This window comes from Cicer arietinum, chromosome 2 (assembly GCF_000331145.2).
Source record: "Cicer arietinum cultivar CDC Frontier isolate Library 1 chromosome 2, Cicar.CDCFrontier_v2.0, whole genome shotgun sequence".
Lineage (NCBI taxonomy): Eukaryota > Viridiplantae > Streptophyta > Magnoliopsida > Fabales > Fabaceae > Cicer > Cicer arietinum.
In genome coordinates, this window is record NC_021161.2 from 42,205,417 (window position 1) to 42,213,737 (window position 8,321).

At 29.1% G+C, this 8,321-nt stretch overlaps 1 long non-coding RNA gene and 1 pseudogene across 1 annotated transcript; both read left to right on the forward strand.

Annotated features, from left to right (window-relative positions):
* The first annotated feature begins 701 nt into the window (after positions 1-701).
* On the forward strand, positions 702-5,803 carry LOC101512595 (ras-related protein RHN1-like; annotated as a pseudogene).
* Positions 5,804-7,294: 1,491 nt separating this feature from the next.
* Positions 7,295-8,040, forward strand: LOC105851648 (uncharacterized). The gene is made up of 2 exons (XR_001143392.3): positions 7,295-7,606; positions 7,705-8,040. It is a non-coding gene; the product is annotated as an uncharacterized lncRNA (long non-coding RNA).
* Positions 8,041-8,321: the final 281 nt, after the last annotated feature.

An 8,321-nucleotide genomic window follows, 5' to 3' on the forward strand; every position in this document is an offset into this window, starting at 1 on the left:
ATCTATAATCCTTTAAGTTAATTCAATTTCTAGTTATGTCTTTAAGTTTATTTTCTTTTAATTTTTTATTTTTTAAGTTATATTTTATTTGTATCATTAGTCTTTTATCTTAATATTGACAACAGCTATTTCAATTGAAAACTTTTGATAATTTGAAATTTAATCAAATGCTGCAATAATATGTTTATCATATTAATTCTTCAGAAAATATTAATTAAATTTTATAAATAGTCTATATATTTTGATTTTTTCTACAACAATTTAAATACATATATAATCTTAAAAATAAAGCAATAAATATTTATCCACATTATCAATATCTTTAACTTTTCTTAGATGCAAAGTAACTTGGACAAACAATTTGTTCCAATGTTACGATTATATCTTAACATTGCAAACTAAGTTAAATAATAAAATAAATAAAAATTATATCTTAAGAAAAAATTAGATTAAATTTAAAAGACTAAAGATGGATTTTTGTTTAAAAAATAAAAACTTACCTATAAAGAAAGAAGAAGGATAAAATAAGATAGAATGACCCTTTGAAAAAGATAAATAAGAAGTTGAATTTCCGTGAAATGTATAATGATTTGGTAGAATATATAAATTTTGATGGTGTGTTTTCGGTGAATTAAACTAAGCCAAGCTAAGTGGAATTTGCCTCAACATAAAAAGTTAAACGTAGAAAAGGGAAATAAAATAAAGAAGAAGCGCGTTTGCACGCAAGCCAAAAGCAATACAATACAACTTGGACAACTACTCTGTTTTTAGCTTCTTCTTCATCTTCTTCGTATTTCGATTTCAATTTCAATTTCTTCGTCTCAAAGCTTCTTCCTTTTCACTTCTTCGATTCCGATCGGTTCAATTTCACTTGAATGGCTACGATCGGACACACCAACCTCAACGCCAAATTGGTATCTCTCTATTCTCTATTCTCCCCCTTTTCCCCTTCAATCTAGTTTTTACATCTCAATAACCTTAATTCATATATTTTATTTTGTTTTGAATTATTTTGGTGGATTCAATTTCAGGTTTTGCTTGGAGATATGGGTGCTGGAAAATCCAGTCTTGTTTTGCGTTTTGTCAAGGGTCAATTCCTTGAATTTCAGGTTATTTTTCCATTTTGATTTCTCTTCTCAATTCAATTGGGTGATTATGGAATTCAATTTGTATGGAGAATTTTCATGGGTTTTTAGGTTTAGCGAAAAAATATTATTTTTTTGACCCTTTTGATTTTACCGAATTGAAACTGGGGTTTTTCTGTTACGATTTTTTAATGAAGTGTTTCTAAAACTTATTATATGATGGAGAAGATTAGAGAGGTTCTAGTTTGAAAAAGTTAGGATGGTAGTGAGAATGAATTGTTACGGCTTTGGAGCTTTGAATGGGATAATAATTCTGAAGTTTGCTTTGTGTAGTACTCTTTACTTTTAAAATTTGATATGAATTTGATTTGATTATAATATCTTATATATTTAATTAACATATTAGAATGTATGGTTGTAACTTATAAAACATTTATTTGGATGTTGATTTCACAATAAATGTTTAGAAGTGTTATTGGCTGTTTATTAAATTTATTTGGACATTGGTTTCAGAAAAAATGTTTAGAAGTTCCTTTTTTTTATAAGCTGTTTAGAAGTTCCTTAACAAGGGTCTGTTTGGAAGGGGGATTTTGGACGGGAGGAGAGAGGCAGACTTGTTTTTCTTTTCGAAATTAAGAAAACTATAAAATGTTTGTAAGAATGAAATGAGGTGTGATTGAAATGTTATATGATCATATATTGTGTTCTTTTTTTTTTTTTTAATCTCAAATATATATTAAAATATAGACTTAGCCCTCCAAAATCCTCCTCCCAAACATCCCCCTAGAGTACAAGGATTCATGGGTAAAAGATGGGTACTTAAGAGTAATTCCCCTTAAAGTATATACCCTGTAAAAAATGTGACGGGGCTGGGAGGGTGAGGAATAGAGAACGTTTCTTCTTCTGTATATGGTAGTGTGTGCACAACAATGGGTTTGAATTCAGAGAGCTGTTATTTGTTGCGAAATCCTTAAACATACACACTCGTGGATACAGCGTTGCTGAATTTATTTGGTGTATTGCAAAACAGGAATCAACAATAGGGGCAGCGTTTTTTTCCCAGACATTGGCAGTAAATGACGCCACAGTGAAATTTGAGATTTGGGACACAGCAGGACAAGAGAGATACCATAGCTTGGCTCCCATGTACTATAGAGGCGCTGCTGCTGCTATCATTGTCTATGACATTACTAACTTGGTATGATATCTTTCTCTTTGAAGTTTGAATATTTCTGATTACATATTTAAATCGGTAATATTTAATATAGTTTGTTTAGCTGCTGTATATTCAATATTAAGATACATAAATAATGAGGGAAATTGTATGGGGGCATAAATAAATAAAATTAATCCTGTTTCGATTGCATTTTATGACAAATCTCAAAATTGCAATGGGAACAGTAGTAAATCTCATGTTGTTGAGCTTTGTTGTTTACTTGTTTTGGATGAGCAAGTGCTTCTCTTGTTGCAATTTTTTCTGTGCTGGAGAATAATTCCAAAAGGAATAAATGAAGACAAAAAACTTCAGACTGCCATGTTATGAAGTATGATGAGCCTAAAAACCAGGGATTCTCATTTTGACCAAATCCTACATTATTTCTTATTCTTGTCCAATAAAAATCTAGTATTATGCAATTATTTTTAAAAATCTGGTATCTTGCAATAAATGATGTAGGATTTTGGTCAACAATAAGAATTCCTGGTTTTTAGACTGCCATATTAAATTCTTATTCTTGACCAAATCCTACATTATTTATTGCAAGATGATCTCTTGATCTGTTAATGTACATGCTCCTTATCATGTACTAGATTATTTTTCCTTTCTACTCAATAATCCAAAAGGATTGATTCTTATTGTATACATAGGGTCCACTTATTCTGTCTAATCTATCACTAATTAAAATTGATGAATGTTATGAGGAAACTAATGTTAAAGAATTGATCCAATGCCTTATGAAATTCAGGAGAGTAATCTATCACTAATTGTTTATATTTAGTTTAATACTGTGGTTTATATGATTATTTCAATATTTCTTCCGTTGACAGGATTCATTTACACGAGCGAAGAAGTGGGTCCAAGAGCTTCAGAAGCAAGGTATTTGCTGATTGGTTCTGAAGTTTTCGTATTCTTATTTTTTTTTTTTTTTGTGGAGTGAAATAAAATTTATAGATTGTATACAGGAAAACCAAACTATATATTAGCTGTTAACAAATTTCTAATGCAAACTATATGTAAAGCAATCTTGACCATATTCTTAAATATTCCTTTTGACAGTTAGAATGACTTTTATCAGTTCAATGAAACTATAAAGTCATGTTTTATTCCAAAGTATAGAAGAGCACAGGCATGTTTGATAATACAAGACATGATGTGAGAATGATGAATATATGATAGAATTGCAAACAATTAGGCAGATTCAAGGTTCTCTATGCAGAAACACCTATTAAACTTTGATTTAATTTAAACCTAACCCATAGATATTTAATTGTTTATTGAAAAAAAATAGCTATTTTTTCCTGTACATGTTACCGAAGGACTCAGCTCTCGTGACTTGCATTCTAGATAAAGAAATAATTGATAAAGCATGTAATGTGAGTAATAGATAGAGGATTTCCTATGAAGTATTACATCAAATATCATATATTTTTTATTCCTTACCTCATTAATTACAGGCTTTGTGGCAGCTGTAGTTAAATTATTAGATCTCAAATAATGCACTCATTCTGGTTATATAATATTGCAGGTAATCCTAACATGGTCGTGGCTTTTGCTGGTAACAAAGCTGATTTGGAAGATAAGAGGAAAGTGACAGCTGAAGTAAGTATTACTGTGTTTTCAGTTTTTCAGTTTTTCTGCAACAGTGGTGAAGCACAACTTTTTTCTGTTAAATTTTCAAAGATCACAGATTATTACATTTGACAATTTTTATGTTGTTACTCTTTTCAAGGTGGTATTTGATGTTAGTTCCAGTATCTATAGCTTTATGTATCGAAACCTTTTCTAACCGTAACTAGCATTTCAAACCAGGAGAGTTCTTTTTTGCACAAGTCTGATTGGAACATTTATTTGCTACATATTTTAACTATTCTATTTCTGAGCATCTTCAAGTTGAGCTTTATATATTCAACACTTACATTTGCATCATGAGAAACTACTTGTTTGATTTCAAGGCTCATTTTGTATTAACTTCTAGCTTATAGAAGTTTCTCAATTAAATAAACATTTAGTTCCAACTGAAAAAGCCCTTGTGAAGTTGTACGTGGGATAAGTTAGATGAAAGTGCTTCTAAAAAATTTGAGCCGCAGAAATCAATTCCAACTTATAACTTATAAGAGAAGCTATTTAGAACAGTCAGCTATTGCTAAATGATTTCAATTTTTTCTTTTTCTACAACTGCTTATTGAAAAAGTTATTTGGAGCGGGATCTAAACAAGCATGTTGGTAGTTCTATTAGCACTTAGCAGTGCTTGTGGGTCAGATAAACAAATTGTTTATAAACTCCAATGAAATGGGCGGGATTAATTTTTTGTTGGTTTCACCATGATTAAAACTTGTGGCGAACTGCCTCGTTTCATGCACTGCAGCTTTGATTCACAAAGTCTTGATATTTATTCCAAAATAAAAATGGCACAAGCTTAACTAGAAAGGTTTATGTGCAGTAATTCCGAATTTAGCTTCTACATAGAATAGTTTTACCTTGGTAATTGTTCAGTATCCTAAATCCTAGTACTCCATTTCCAACACAGAAGATGCTTTGAAGTAAAATCTATTATTAAAATAATTTTTTATTCTGCTGTTACGATTAATAGCCTATATGTATTTAAACAGATGCCTATTTTATACATCTCCATGCCGGTGACATTTCTTGGAACTACCTACTTATCAGCTTGTGACTCTTGTCTCTTGTACAATGCAGGAAGCACGCGTATATGCTGAGGAAAATGGTCTATTTTTCATAGAGACCTCTGCAAAAGCAGCAACCAATGTTAATGATATATTTTATGAAATAGGTGTGAGTTCTTTCCTATTATATACACTTTATACTGCTTATTAATAAGTGATTTATTTAATTTTTATTCTTCTTTATTTTAATTGCATAAGCATAAAATCAAGTAAAGTTAAACATAATTTATATTAGTCCAAGAAGTAGGAAGAGAAAATGGAAACTCTCTCCTTTTGAGGAAATATATGTCCCTATAGGTACTTTTTGTCTTTTTGTAGGCCAAGATATTCTCGTTGTCTACACTACTGATTAGATTAACATGCAAAAAAAGAAATGTGAACCAAATGAATTTGTACTATAATGCTGACTCATTCACGCAAATAATAGTTTTTCTATGATCCTCTTTCAATGTATTTGGAAAATATTGTGAAGATATGCGGAGATATTCTAACATATACATTGTTTGACTTATAATTGCTCAATGTTAACAGCAAAGAGGTTACCAAGAGCACAGCCAGCGCAAAACCCAGCAGGGATGGTTCTTGTTGATAGACCCGCTGAAGGATCCAGAGCCGCATCATGTTGTTCATAATTTATTTATTCTGTATGATCCACCTTAGTTATACTCGTTTTCTGTGTTTTTTTGTGTATACTATACGCACTTCAAACCTTCGTTTATGTGAAGCTCCAGCAAGTTTATGGGCTGCAAATTACATGATGTAACTTGTTGGTTCGCAAAATATATCACTTGGATATTGAATTTCAGTTTGTTGATCTGTTGTGTATATATAGAGTGAATTGCTTGAAAGTCAAGCTGGTTGTTTAATTTTTCAAACACTCATTTTCTGAGTGCAGCAATTTCAATAAACAAAATGTGGAGGATGATTTTTAAATAGTATAATTGAAGTATTTGTAATTTTGTATAGATCACTGTTAAAGGTGTTAAAGGTAGAGAATATATTTTGAAAAATATATTAATTGAAAATTGAAGCTTATATCTTCATTGCTACTAAAACTCTTTGAATATAAGAGTTTTGTAACTGATGCATTTCATAGTTAACTCTAAATTATTGCTTAGTTACTTGTTCATAATAATGATAGGAACTATAATTATTATTACAATTTATAAACTCTAGTAATAGATATTGATGTATATGTCGAACGCTTCTCCATGCATGAGTAATTGTTAACTGGGTCTTTAAATTAGTAAAAAAAAAAAGACTGGGTCTTTAAATTAGTAAAAAAAAAAAACTGGGTCTTTAGAAAAATATTTTATTGAAAATTACTAACTATTAGTTATTGTCTATCTATTATATATAAGTATGTATTTATTTATCAGTTGTAAAGGTTTTTTCAATCCAAAAACGTATGGATAAAGATAATTCAAGTCGAGTATGTTTTTAATTAAACAGTGATTTTGATAGAAGTCTGATATAGTATGTTAATTTGTTTAAAAAATTATTTTATTTTAATATTTTTGAATAAATAATTAAATATATATTTAAGTAGAATAACAAGTTAATATGTGAATGAAATTAAGTTCTATTTTGATATTTAAAATGATATTTTGAAGAATATGACTTTATATACATCTTACTTTAATTATATTTTATAATAATACATTTAAGTATGTCAAAAATTAAAGAAAGTTGATGTGTAAATTACTAATAGTTGAATATTTAACAAAAATATCAAAATTTAATATAATAATTATAGTAGTAAAAAAATATTATTTGAATTTATTCAAATAAGTCGGCCTAAAAGATTTATTATGTAGTCTGTAGCTTGATTTTTTTTTTTAATTAAATATATTTTTTTTAGAAGTCACAATTTTATCTGTTTTAAAAAAAATCTAATCTAAATCTGGTCTAGTTTGGACCAAACGTAGTCTAGATCGTAGACCAAATCGGTTGGTCTGAATTAATATAATACTCACCAGAATTACGCGGACAATTTGAATAATTTATATAAATTTTTAAATTAAATAACCATTACTACTTCCTCTTGCTATTTTCCAAATTATTCCTCTATCTCTAATTAAGTGATAAAATACGAATGCCCAATAACTGAAGAGCAATTTTAAAAAATCAAGAACATTTTTTTTTTGACAATAAAATCAATAATATTGTTGATACTTTAATATTATCTAATTTCTTTAATTCTTTTATTTTTAATCTAATTTCCTTAATCATTTTGAATTGCTCAAAAAGATTTTTTTTTTATAAATACACAAAAAGAAATTTATATTAAGAGGCGAAGGTTTTAGTATTATAAAAGAAATATATCACATGTCAGAGAGCAAATTGTCCAATAATTTCATTCTACCAAAGTTTAAAGTCTTGGATCCATGCTTGACCCAATATCCATCCATGTTTATTTTTTGACAAAAAAGTAAGAGTCCGTTGATTAATGTCTAAGAAAAAAAATAGTCCTATATATGAATAACAACAAAAATGAGAGTAGGATATTTTCGAAAAAGCGTGATTGAGGGAAAGAAGAAGAAGAAAAAAAATTAGAAACGATGAGAATATTTGGCAAAGCCGTGTTTCCTGGCCAAATTATAGCTTTCGCTTCTGGGTACGTACGTATATCTATTTATCATCATGTTATGTTAGCATTTAAATGTTGTAACAAAATTCGATTCCAATAAACAATTAGTATTGTGATGAAAACAGGATTCTATTCTTGGCATCAACAACATATGATGTACATAGATCAATCAAGAACAACCAAACACCGCCTTCTGAGGAACAGCTTAAGGCTCTTGAAGACTACATCAAATCTGTACGTCGCTCACCTTAATACATACCCGTGGCTCATGTTCCGCCACGTCATTCATAATTCCACAACTACGTAGTATACATTACAACAACTACTCTTTCTTAAAATTGATTATTTAATTAGATGTACTTCTATTCAGAAAACAATATTAGATGTACCGTGTGAAAATAATTTTTCCACTTTTACTTTTCCCCATCTTTGAGGGGTATAGTAAACTATTTATTTCGGAATTAATCGGTCAATATTCCCTCTTTTATCTCTTGTTGCTCTTCAGATTCATTGGTGGTCATATAATTATATGCTAAGTTGTAATTGAAAAGAAACAATTTATTTTAAAAAAAGTGAAAAGAAACATGATGAAATTTTTTTTTTAGGTAAGAAAAATGCTAGATGGAACAATTTAAGATTAAAAGTGGGTAAAAAAACAATCGTTAAATTGAGGGAAAAAAAAACTATAAAATAATAAAAATATGGCCCATGCAGGTCTCGAACCTGCGACCTTCGCGTTATT